At 37.5% G+C, this 13,686-nt stretch overlaps 1 protein-coding gene across 7 annotated transcripts in view; it reads right to left on the bottom strand.

Annotated features, from left to right (window-relative positions):
- The window catches only part of ZNF521 (zinc finger protein 521), a 230,234-nt gene that overhangs the window by 213,446 nt on the left and 3,102 nt on the right, over positions 1–13,686 (bottom strand). The gene's annotated exons all lie outside the window — the stretch shown is intronic.

Here is a 13,686-nt window from a genome sequence, read left to right on the forward strand (position 1 = left end):
CATCACTACCTACTAATCAGCCTTATTAAAGGTTGTAGATGTATCTGCTGTCCTCAACCATGGTAAATGTCCCTTCTCAGATCAAAAATGCACTTTAAGAATGCTACCATTTTTTAACTTTCTAGATCGAATTGAGGTGTTCAAACATGAACTTTTCAATAACTGATTCCCAAGTGGCTACCTGCTGAGAAGTAAACAAGATCTCCACTATAAAGTGCAAACCAAAATGAAAGAGTTAATTTTTTCTGCTGTTCTGTCCTCAATGTCTACTGCCACCAGCTGCAGTACCAGAATCTCACTGCTCCTGAGATCTGATTGCACAGTGAAATGTACTCAGCTTCACACTGCGGACTGAGAGGTACACCAAACATTTTAAGCTCCTAAAATGGAAAAAATAAACATGGATGCTGCCTAACTAATTGTTTCCAGGTATGCAATTTTGTACCATGAAAACATGGCAGCGTATGCCTTGTGAAAACAAACATTTTACAACTTCCCTGCTATTTTGGGATCTGAAAATTCTGTGAGAGCTGAGGTTTGCTTTCAACAAAGGCTGACCACTATATCTTTATTGCACTTAAAAAAGAAAACAAGTATAAGAGCAGGTAGCATTGTGGTTAGATTTTTCTAAACCCTTGTTCATCCCTTTAAGGATTCTCAGTCACAACAGAAACAAGCAGATCACAACAGGCCATGGCACAGACTTTTCAATAATAGTCAATTAGACTGACATATTTCTCAGGAAAAATAAAACCATATTGAGAGGGGAAAATGGTAAAAGGAAAAGAAAACTATTCTACAAAAACCCACTGAATTAGCGAGTCACCTACAAAATGCATCTCATTTTCCTTTGCATTAAGTTAGCTCCTTCCTCCAACTTGCAAGGGTATGCCTTACATTAAATAGGCTACAGCTGGTAGCATCAGATAAGCTCTCTATTAGCACTTAGCACCTTTTCACAAACAGATTCTGAAAACTTCAGTGCTGTTTCAGATCTCAGGCCACTGTTAAGCTCAGCTAAGAAAGGCAGAATTACAAACTACCAATGTTAACCTCCCCTAAATATTAACTACACCGTTTTCTTTCAGAAGAGGAAGACACCTTTAAGCAGAATCTATACAAAGGGATGATTTAAATTTTGCTAACCAAAACCCTTTTTCTAGCACGAGCATGGCATGTAACTAAAAAAAGGAACAAGGATGGTATGCAAGTAAAAGAGTAGCGTGTATGCAATAATATTAATTCAAATATCAAAATTATTGATACCCTAAGACTGTAATTGCACACAGAGATGTCACCTTCATTATAGGCTATACCCCATGCTAGCATAAGGTAAGATGAATCCTCTGTAATGAAGCCAGAGTACCAGTGAAAGACAGGCCCCAGGAAAGCAGAATATCACATTATCAATCCACTATGAATAAGTGACCTTATGGCTGAACAGAACTTCTAGATACATGTTGTCACAAAAGCAACAATATTTCTTGTCCCTACAACTACATGTTTATGACCACAGGTCACCTGTTTTGTTAGCTGTAGTAATATTTCTCAATTGACTCATCCGTTCCTTAAAACAACAAATGATCAATTTCCTACTACCCATTTTCTCAGGACAACTTCTGAGAAACAAAAACAGGAACCCCAAGTAATAAAATTTCAAAAAAGAGAGTAGATCACCACAACTGTGGCACCACGCTTCTCGAGAGCAATTTAAAAATATATCAGTGAGGGAAAAGAGAAATTCAACATGTCAGTTCTATCTCCCATTATAAAAGCTGTGGGTTGGACAGATAACAGTTTTTAAAATTATACGTAAAATATAAAATTGTATCTCTAAACTGAAGCTGTATCCATGTGAAAGGTTAAGATGTTTTAGCTTTGGTACAGCCAGTATCCAAGGCAAACCCTGGTTTCAGTTCGGAGCACATCTCATGCTTAAATTGGTGATTGTCAATGTTAGGACCAGCTATTCCTTTTTAAAGAAATAATAAACAAACAAACAAACAAACAAACACCTCCAAAAACCAAACAAAAATAAACTAAAAGAAAACAAAAAATCAATGCAACATACCAAGTAGAACCATCAAGGACAGCCAATGAGGAAAACCTGTGTGAATTTTGATAGAGAGGTCCTAAATTTAGACTTAAGCTCCTGACTGCTCTACAGCAACACCTGCTGATCAATGAGGATTTCACCCCTTTTGCTTAGTCTGATCATGAGACTCATGGTTAGACCATAAAGGAGGGAGATTTCTTTCTAAAGTTGGTACAAAATAGATAGAGATTTTCTAGCTTGCAAAATTTCATTCGAATTCTACTGAGTAACCAGGATTCCCCTTCTCTGAAAAATTAATCTGTAGATTTAGCACCCTAAGGAAGAGCACAAGTCATTTTCTGGTTGATGCCTGGAAAAAACTTGTACAGAAAAGAAATTGATAAAATTAGAAATGTGGAGAATTACACTTTCACTGAAAGGGAAGCCTTTTGGAGAATTCTGGCTAAGATTTATGGTTTCTGACCTTCTACAAACCATAATAAAATAAAAACAAAAGATAATTGAAAAAAGTTGGTTTTCTTCTAGTCTAGGTAGATTAATAAATTTTGAAAAAGAAAAAAAATAACTGCCCCAAATGCCTGAGCCTCTATTCAGCTTGGTAAACAAAGCAGGAGAAGCTACATTTCCCAAAATAAACTATAAAAATAGATTGCTATTGATTTATCCCTTCATAAAACATATTCCTTGAGAGATGTGAAAATAAACCTAATGTAGCAACTAAGACTGTCAGGATAGGAAGTTTAGAATACATATTTTTACCTTGCACTTTACATTTTGTACAATTCAATACTTGATCTATAAACTTCCATTAGCATATGATTAGTAATTCAATTTAAAGCCATCTTTGCACAAAAGCCTTTTTCTTAGGATGGTAAGTTTGCCAAGTGCATCTTCAATCTACATGTTTGAATAATTTCTGCAGACAAGTAATAGAGACACTAGCTGTATTAGCATAATCAATACACAATTTACTGAGTTACTGAGACAGAACAGAAATAAAACGTGTGTGCCATTATTTCAGTATCTACAAATGACTGTAATTTCTGGAAGTATCTCTCTGCTACTCCTCGTGGCCACATAAAAACCACGAGGACATTCATACTGCCACCATCTACAGGTAGATATTAAGTATGAGCAGACAGATTAATCATATAGCAGAAGGCAAATTTAAGAGCCAGTTGCAGGGGACATTGAGTATCCTCTGGCTCTATTAAAGTCAATGGATTCTAAAGATGTTTCACACTTTGCAATAACATGCTGTGGAAATACGTCTCCACAAGGGTTCAGTCAGGATGCAAAATTGAAATTAAAGAAGTTACAGAGAAGTATTAAATTCAGGATCACGTGTCAGTGAATCACCTGCTTGGGTTACACCTTCCCTGGCTTTCTTCTCTTCCCAGGGACCACTGGTGTCTAAGGCTCACCTCTCAAACCCTTCTGGCTGACACATACCAGCACAGGATTTCACACCTGGCTGTGGCACACGAGAGCAGCAATCCAGTGGGTGGCTTCTGGAATTCAGCAAATATTTCAGAATGCTTCATAATGGCCTTTAAGATAACTGACATTCATAAAATTCAGAACTACTAAGAAAGTAGTGTTTTCTGACCAGCTCCACCTAGCATCAACTCATGTCTATCAGCTACTAGCCAGCTTGCCAGTTTGACTGTCAAATGTAAATGCTCCCAATGGCTTTAATGTTGGGACAATTGGAAAAAGAAATGCATTGGCATATTAACATTTCAAATATCTACATTCCAGAACTCCATTGAAAAACAGTTCTGCGTGTAGCCACAGCTTTACAAAAGTCCAATTAATCATATGCATGAATATGTATATGGCTGATTTGTTTTCCTTTGTGCTGTGACATATCCCTTTTCCTATTTCTATTCTCCCCCCCCCTCCAGCATGGTAACAATATTCTCTTGACATTGGAAATTATTTTCCTTAAAAGATTCCTGTTATATAAAGCATTCTTTCCTCTTGCATTTGCTTTTTCCAGAAGACAAAGTCCCTCATAGCACTCATATTCTTCACTCCTCTCTTTAGTCTGTCCCAAACACTGAGCTTGTTTTTTTTCCCCTAATGTTCTTCTTGTAGAATGACTGAATTAGGAGTTCCCAATTAAACTGCAGTGGTTGGAAAATATTATTCTTATGCTAAAATAAAGTATTTTCCTAGGCAGCACATAAACATAAAAGTAATAAATATACTTAAGTGGAAAGAAATTATGCTTAAGAAATCCTTTGGATATTCTTCCAGCCCTTGATCTCAGGAATGACAGTATCCAAATGTGACAGCCTAAAGACGTCCAGTTTTACATAACAGTGTGTGCAGAAAAGGCAGAAGATGCTCTTTCCAGCAGCAGGGGTATAATTCTAAACCCCAAAGCTGGGTAGGGGGAGGGAAGATATCCTTTTTGGGATAGCTGAGGTAATAAATTAATTAATCCTATATTAAATTCTAACTTTTCCTCCATAACCATGCATCCTTTTAAAAGGTTAAACCACATATACATCTACTCATATTTCTATTGGTAAGTAAACTAATACGGTTATATTTTAAAAAGTACTTTTCTCCAAAGAATCTTAGGGCTTTTTATAAACCTCAGGTAAATTTCAGTCTTCCCTAAGACTGTCTATCATGCAACGTAACAGATTATAAGAGATCTCAGAGTCAAATGGTTATTAGCAAAGCGAGAGGGAGACAGCTCTTGGTGACAGGGAAAGGACTTCCAGCTGTCCTCAGTGTTAGGCTGAATACTCCACCACCCTTCCTGACAATGTGCTGTGGGCAGCCAGTTCATTTTGGGGGAAGACAAAAATCAGGAGACTAAGATAAATTTTAACTCTATTTACCATGTGCAGTACTTAACATGAACACATTCAGAGTTATTCTCCTCAGTATCCTGAAGCTCTGTATCACCTCAGGTTTCTTACTCAACACAACAAATACAAATTCCTGGTGCTTCTACAGACTGTATTTTCAACTGTGCTTAGCAAACAGGAAATCCACTAAACACTGTCTACGAAAGTCTAAACTCAGCAAGAGAGAGGAGCTGGAATTAAACTAATGTATGCATCATAGACCCTCAAAGTAACCAACACTACCCAAGTCTGAAGACAGGTGATATAAAGAAGGGCTATGAAGACTTACAGTAAAGGTTACTGCAGATGATCCTTCTCTCTGAAAGTTAAATCATTTATTTATGGGCCTAAAATGGGACACTTACATTGAGGACTTTGGGCTGTCTGACACTTCCAATACCAAACTGAAACACAGCTGCATGCTTTAGCTCTATTACCTAAAGACATACTGAGTCAATAAAAACCAGACCAAACCAAACACCTACCTCCTTTCAACTGAGATTATCCCTGATTTATCAGAGATCTCCTTCTATTCTGTTCTAGGGTTTTATAAGTTAATTTTTGATCCTTCTGACTCTCTGCTCTATTCTAGATGACTTTCTATCACGCAGAACAGCAATCTGGTCTATATCCACAGAGGAGCTTAGAAGCCAAAAAAACTAGTGAGGGGATGCTGCATCTAAATTGTTAGCAGTTCTGTTCAGATGCCACTGATGTGGTTTTACCATCGAGGCTTTCTCAGTGCTGAAATCAAACTGAAGCCCAACCACAGCTGGACAGTGGGTGATTGAGTATTCTCCTGCCTACCTTATGGGCTGATTCTTGAGAGCTCATACACCCTTCCCTGGGTGCTATAAAGCACTGGCAGAAAATGTGTGGGTTGAAATACACTTTCCTTTTCCCCTCTTGCCCACATCCATTGGTTAGATCACTCACCCAGGATGTGGGTGGCACCAGCTGAACTTTCTCCTCTACCAGGAGGATTCGAGCTTCCTAACAAAGAACACTTACCCTCAGACTTGAAGTGCACTCATTCATTGCTGTTGAAGCTACCATACTTCATCTACAATATTCACTGAACTAGAAACAAGAAGAATTAGCGTGATATTTTATCCCTGTGGTTGGGGCACTGTCACAGGAAGGGGGATAAGTGGAATCCAATTCTAGTTGCACCTAAATAATTCATCAGAAGTGGCAGAAAGTACGTGGCAGACCAGAACCCAGGTGTCCCCTTTTTCTTTAAGGTACTCAAGCTATTAGAGCCCTGAGTCTCCTGCTCTTTCTCACCCTCTTGTCCAAAAAATAATAGACTTTTGAAAAGGGGAGTGGCATTGACAAAAATAACAGGGCAACTCACACTCATAACACAATATGTTGCTCTGTAATGACTGACGTCCTCCCTGTGATATACAGGTAAAACACCTTTAGACAAAGCACAAAACAGAACTCGTGCCTCTCACATCCCAGCAGAGCAAAGATTTTTCCCTCTTCAGCAAAGGAGAGAGGAAGAGCAGCAGCACACCACTTCAATTCTTTTCAGCCCAGGAGGAAAGGAATTTTTTCTCTATCTCCAAAACCTGAGTCAGGTAAGTGACTGCTATGAGATGCCCCGTTGCACTAAGATACTCACATCTAGAACAGGGGAGGAGATAAGACACATTATTATTTCCAAGTTTTTCCTGCTGCCTCCTTTAAATAATTTCTACTCTACAACACTCATAAACCCCAAAGCACCTGTGAACTATATAAAGAATCCAAGAGTTTGGTGCAAGGTGGCTATTCCACTAAGTAACTACAAACTAAGCAGTGCAGTATCTGAGCACTAAACATCTTGCAGCATGCAAGCCCTTTTTGTTTTTAAAATTTTTTCCCTTAAAGATTTCTGACCTTTCTTCATTGATTTACATTTTCTTCTGACAAGCAAGTGTCCTACTCAACAGATTCACCAGAAATTGCAAACCAAATCTCTTCCTGTGCTCCAGCTCTTTAAAGTCACGTAACACAATCCCTTCCCAGTCAGTGGTTGCACGCAGAGGCCAATGCAAACCCATTTCCTCCTCCCATCTTCAGAGTGAAAACGTTACATCAGGCATGGATCTTGACATCCTGTTGTCCTGGAACCAGTGAATCAGAAAGTTCCTTCCTCACAATTGTATTCTTTGGAGGTGGAAAATAATTAACTTCCCCACCCCCTCCTCCTTCCTACTGCCACTGTCAAAAGTTAGAAAGTCACTTGACTCTGTCTGGAAAAAAAACCCCAGCCATCATAATTCTGTGCCAGAGAAAGTTTTTGTTGATCAAAGCACAGCCTGGTCTTCCCAAGGACACTGCCTCACTACATCACACCATCCAGTCCAGAAACAGAGCAGTTATTTTATTTTTGTTTTTAAAGTCTCTTTCACAAAAATGAATGAATCAATAATGGAAGTTGAACTTGATATGTTACCAAAAGAGTGAACAACAGAAAAATGAAACTAGAAAATCAATTATCAAGGAATTCATTGTTTGAAATATATTTTTCCAGGAAAACACAACATAAAAATAATAAGGGTACAACAGGTCTCAGGGACTGTACACAAAAGCCATCTATTTTACAGTCAACCGGGACATTTAGATATAGAAGTGCTCTAGCTTTTCCACATGTGTGGAACACTGAGCATCTCTGTGAGAAACTGGAGTGGTTTGGCATTTGTGTTAGATAAGGGCAAAATTCATGCTCCAGGTTATTGCCTCTGCATGAGAGAATAAGCTCTCCAAAACCCAGATTTGAGACAGAAGGAAAACATTGAGAATCCTCACTATTAACATCACATCCATTTTTTCCTCAGGAAAAAGGTGTTCTGCCTCAGCCAGCTGTCTAGCTAAGGACTAGCACTGCCAAATTTGCAAGAAGGCTAGCTAGTTACTGATATTGCATTTACAAGAACTGCAGTAAGCCCACATCACATTGAACAAAGAAGGGGGTGAATTTCACTATACTGACATAGATAGATGATAGATAGATAGATAGATAGATAGATAGATAGATAGATAGATAGATAGATAGATAACTTTAAGAAATCTTGAAGGACTACAATTCCAACTCTTCCAAAGAAAAGTTACATCTAATTGCACCTACATTTAAAAGTGAAAGTATGAGACAAATCACTCACTGAAACAACACCCTTCTTCCTTACTCCCATGACACAAAAAAAAAAAAAAAAAAATAAAAGGGAAGGGGATCACAATGAAAGCAAGCCCCCAAAATTTCATTGGGTTTTAATTGCGCAGAATTGGTAAGTAACAGCCCTACAATCCTTTTGAATACCCATTCTGTGGATTCAACTGTATAAAGAACAATTGCACTATGGCATGCACAGCATCACCCTAGCTAAAGGAAAATCTAAACCCCAAACGTGCACAGCCCAGAAGGACATGTATAACTTAGACTAAATCCTAAAAAGGAGGGGAGAAAAGTCTTCTACATCTTTTTTCTTAATAATTACGCAGTATAGAGGGGAAAAAATTTATAGGAAACTAAAGGAACATGAAATGGGGGGCAAAAACCCCATGACCAGTGTTAAATAATAGTCTAAATATGGAAGACAACTGTCCTGGTTCAAAAATTCATTGGAAGAGAACAATTTTGTGCAGTCTTACCAGTGTGTGCACAGAAAAAATAAAGCAGCCTTTTTTGGAAAGTAGGAGGGCTGAATGAAAATGTTAATTATAACACGTTGTAATAAGGATACCCCCAAGATCAGCCCTATCTTTTTTGCTACAGCATAGTCCCTAGGCATATGGCTAACTACTCCTTGATCATTATCCTGGCTAAAACTAAAGCTACTGAAGTTTAGGAGACTCATATCTAACAGAATTTCTTTCATCTCTAATAATTGCTAAACTAGCATAATTACTCATACTTGAGGTGAAATAGAACCCAAGTTGTCTAATTTTAAAACAAAAACAAACCTCTTTTGGTCTTTGCACATCCATCTTTTGTCAGAGTCCTATGCCAAATGTTACATTACGATTTAAAAGTATTTAAAAGCCTCTCTTGTGCTGTCCAACTTTTACAAAGACAGCAACTGGAAAACTTTAATGCTTTGTAGTAACACTCTGAAAAATGTATTTGAAAACAGACATGTACATTTTCACAGCACCAAATAAAACAGGCCAAATTCTTTGTAGATCTGTGTGATGTCCCTTCAGGGAAATATTTATATATATGTACATATACATGCCACAATTCTTATTTAAGTGAAATAATGCATTTTCCCAACCCCCAAATGGGACTGATTCTGAGCTCAGGTAGCCCTGCAGAAACCAATGGAAACTGTAAAATATGGCTAGGAAAAGATTCTAGGAGGTTGTCTTAGGTTAGCAGAACTTATACCGTATTTTAGTCAATCTATAAAAACCTTCCAAATATCGTATTTTAATTCTTTTACGCAGAAAAAAAATTAGTGAATCCATATGGTCTACATAAAATGTTAACGGTTTTCCTGGGTCTTTTCCTCAAGCACAGTTATTCAAAAGGAAGATTTTTTTTCAAAATGCGCAAGTTTGAAAATATTGAATCATGTTTCAGAACAAAGAATTGAGAACAATTAAACCAGCTGTAAATTAGACAGAATGAATTATAGAGCAACATAAAGCCTTTCAAGAGATCTTAGATCATGGTGGATAATGTTATCCTACACGTGTTAGATAAGTGACTCCATACTGACAGCTTCCCTCGTTGCACAAGTTAACAGCAACTCAGGAAAACAAAATCAAACCAATCCAAACACATCAGCAGCCTTACTAAACCTCTTCATATTATCTTTGCCACAAGATTTCACCTTTGTGGAAACCAGCAGTACGGCCAGAAGCTGTTTAGATGCTCACTTCTAATGGTGTCTAACCCCAAGCAGCAGGCAATGATGGCCAATGTAACTCATGCTGGCCCCAGAAATGACTGGGCAGCATTACTGTAATCCTGCAGCTAGTCAAGACTATCAATATGCATTGCCAAAGTCCATGAATATTACTAAAGGTTAGGGATGGATGTTTTTGTTGTGAGGGATTTTTTTAATACATAAAGGCATGCTTTGGCAAGTCCAAAACAGAACACTATAAATAGCCTGCATTATAAAAGATGCTAATCTTAAATCCTCTTTGTAATTTCTTTCTTTCTTTTTTTTTTTTTTTCATGTACTCTTTTATGTTTGGTATCTTAATTTTTGCCCTTTTTTGGATGGCCAAATAGAAGCCAGCAATTTACTCATGCATCAAACAGATGTTTTTGCTTTTCAGGCCAAATGGAATCTCATGAATTTTTTGTTCCCTCCCTATAAAATGATGATGCCAAAATAACACAGTTCCTAAAAACAGCCCGTTCAGAAAAAAGTTCTTTGGACCAATAATACTGAAACTTAAAGTCAAGTTCATAGAAATAATGCCAATACTAATTGCTGGTTTAGTTTATGCTGGTTTGATTATAGTCTAATCAGCAGACAATCCCATGACTTTTGAGTCTAGCCCATGCAATTTGGAAGCCAGGGAGGGCTGGGGCTGCAAACAGGCATTCAAACAGTTGACAGATACAGAGAAATGTAAAGGCTACTGTTAGAAGGAAATCTGAATGTCAAATTCTCTCTGAACTATTGCTGCTGGTTAGTAACAGTTTTCTTTTAATCCACTACTATTCTATCTTCCTTGGTACCGCATAACCTGCACCTCTGCATGAGAAACATCCTTTCACTTGGAATCTCTGCTGAGGAAGCAGGTCCCATTAAAGCACAGATACATTTGTTCAGTCCACCGATACTCTGCATGAACTGAGCTGCAGTTGTAAATCCATTCAAGATGGAAAGATTACCTAGGTTTCCTCAAAAACAGGGAACAACTTCAGCCTTGGGCTTGACAATATATATCAAGCCTTCTTTACGCAGGGCATGGGTATGTAAAATACAACTGAGAAATGCATCCCGTTCCTCTTTCTAGGAACTTACATTTAGTAATTTTATTTCTGCATATAGGACACAAAATTGAATTGAGTAAAAATTTACTTTGAAGTAAAACCACAGATTGTTTGGGCTTTTTTTCCACAAAAAAAAATCAGAGATCAGCACTTCTACTGAACATGAGAAGCTGTACTAGTTTCCTTGTGATAGCTTATCTAATAACTACCATTTCAGTGATTTTTCTTGGGTGGCTTTGAACGTAGTAATGAATATTACCTGGCTTTAGTTTAGAGAAACCTGTGTTTAACATTTAGTAGAACTACATTTGCATTCAGTTTTGTATAAAGGATAGCTAGTTTTCTTTGCACGTGATTGTATTTTTCTAACAATTTTCCTAAACAAACTTTCTCATCAAAAGCCGGTAGTAAGAGCAAAGAAAAAAACCTCAAGCCCTCCTAAAAGTAAAACCCCATAAACCAGAAAGGAAGGAGGGGGGGGAGGCAGTCAGTAACCCAAGTGTGATATCTCCAAAGCATGCCAAGTCACAAAAAAAGGTTTACAACTCATAATGGCCAAGTTAAACAACATACAAGAAGCTGCTCTGCCCCCCTCCCTTGCTTTCTCCTCACAGGGGTCCCTACCACGGTTTTACTGAGGGAATGGCTCTGCCCCTGGGTGTCAGGAGTTGAAGGAGACATAATAATTGCCCTTCTTGGATACCCTTCATTTGCACAGTGCCCCTTTTGGGGCTGGTACACGAGTATCGTATCTCCGACTTGTCTTTCCCCACCTGCTTTTCTCCAGCTATCCTCCCTCTCCTCCTCACCAAACACATTACGTGATTTTGATCAGGTCAATGATACTTAATAGATTTTTTTTTTTTCAGAAACCAGCCAAGGAAATGGGATAAATTAATCAGTAGAATGAAATATAGGTCAGGACTGATGAGTTTGTTGTAACTGATCCTTCCCCTGCCTTCAAGTACCTGAGAGTTGAACTTTAATTCCTCCTTCCCAAAGTAAAATAAGATATTTAAATTGCAGTTTTTCAGAAAGTTGTCATTTACTCTCCTTTTGAGACTTTTTTTTTTGCCACAAACCTGCAGTGTATTTGTAAGAGACAGGGTTTGTCACAGAAAATAATTAAATCTTATTTTTCCTCAGAAAGAAGATTTTATTATTCTTAAATTATAAGGGGCTTATCTAATGTTAGCCATGCCTATTTTCTTTCCTAGGTCCAAGGCTGAGATGCAATCTTCACCAAGTGCTGGGGGACAGTCAGACCAAAGTTGGCAAGAAACCAAAACAGGGAAAAGGAAAAAAAAACATAAAGGAAGGATAGAGAGAAATAACTATAAAAGGAATGTAAACAGAAATCTGGGTAATTGAAAAAAGTGTATTTTCAAGAAATACAAGAAATTTAGTCATTAGCTAGTTCTTAACACCCACCATTTCAGATGAACATTAGTTTTATGCATTCAATATGAAAAACTCAATTGTCATTTTGTTTTAATGTATTTACCTGCCTTGTATCAGTATTCCCCTAAGATATAAGTTTCAAATTAAGTTATCAAAAGTGACAGACATATCAAAAATATCTCTTATATCTTCCCCCCAGAAAGGGTTGCTAAGTACATGACAAATTGGAAATGTAATGTGTAACTCCATATTTTATTTAGATGTAAAACAGCGCTCATGAGTTTAAATAACTCATTTACATACATTCATAGAATAGTTTTTCAAATAAGCTATTTAAAATACTGTTTATTTTTATCTGTACAACTACATTTTGTACTGACTAAATCTGTAATACTTAAGAAATCAGGAATTTAAATAAGCGCTGCACTGGAGGTACAGTTGAAATTCTCCTTGCAACATTACTTACAGCTTTTGTTTGTTCACTAAAAATGAAGATGTAATAATTGATGGGCAAACTCTGATTCACGAATTTAAATGCTGCATCTATGCAAGCATCTTTCAGCTCCTCAGATGAATCAGATGAATCGCATTATTAGCCCTTTCAGAAATCTCACAATCAGACTGCTTTCAGAATACTATTAATCCACTCAGAAACTGACATGATTCAAGAAAAATAAAACAGGGAAAATGAAAGAGATATTTGAACAAAGGCCACCAAGAATGATAACCTACTCCCCAAAGGTAATTACTGCAGCAATAATTACAGATGATGATTGATTTACTGGCTGGTTTTAGATGAAAAATAGTAAATAAGACTCTGCAAAGAAATCTCTATCATCTCCATCCTGAACATTAAGTGGTTTTGTCAAGTCAGTAGTTTATGGTCAGCAAATCCAAGCTACTCCATCTGAAACATACAATGTTGCTGTTTTCTCATTTTAGGTATTCTCAGGCAACTGGTGCCTAAGAAAGGCAAAGCCCATACCTCCACATAAAATGGAAGCTGTATCTTTTGTTTTAAATTAAGTGTGATGTTTACAGGAAGATATTTGAAACGAAACTTCTCTCTGTAACACATGTAACAAATCACCACGAGTGAAACATGCCCAATGTCTAACAGGAGAACAATTTCCTCTATTTGCCAATTTATTCTGAACCTTTATTCCTTTGCACTTAAATACTTGGAGGTCTAAGACTACCCCTCAGTTAAAGTTTTCCTGCATCTTTTTGCAAATATGGCTAATTGGTCGTTCTCCCACTGGCTCTAAAACTCTTATGCGCACATAAATAAATCCTTCCTGGGAAGCTCGGAATATAAGCGTGCGCCCGAGCAACAGAACTTTCATTGCGGTATCATTTTTAAAAGGTAAAGGGAAGAGCGGCTCGTTTGTTCTTCATAAGATGCCAAACAAAAGCAC

This window comes from Zonotrichia leucophrys, chromosome 2, assembly GCF_028769735.1.
Source record: "Zonotrichia leucophrys gambelii isolate GWCS_2022_RI chromosome 2, RI_Zleu_2.0, whole genome shotgun sequence".
NCBI classification, from domain to species: Eukaryota; Metazoa; Chordata; class Aves; order Passeriformes; family Passerellidae; genus Zonotrichia; species Zonotrichia leucophrys.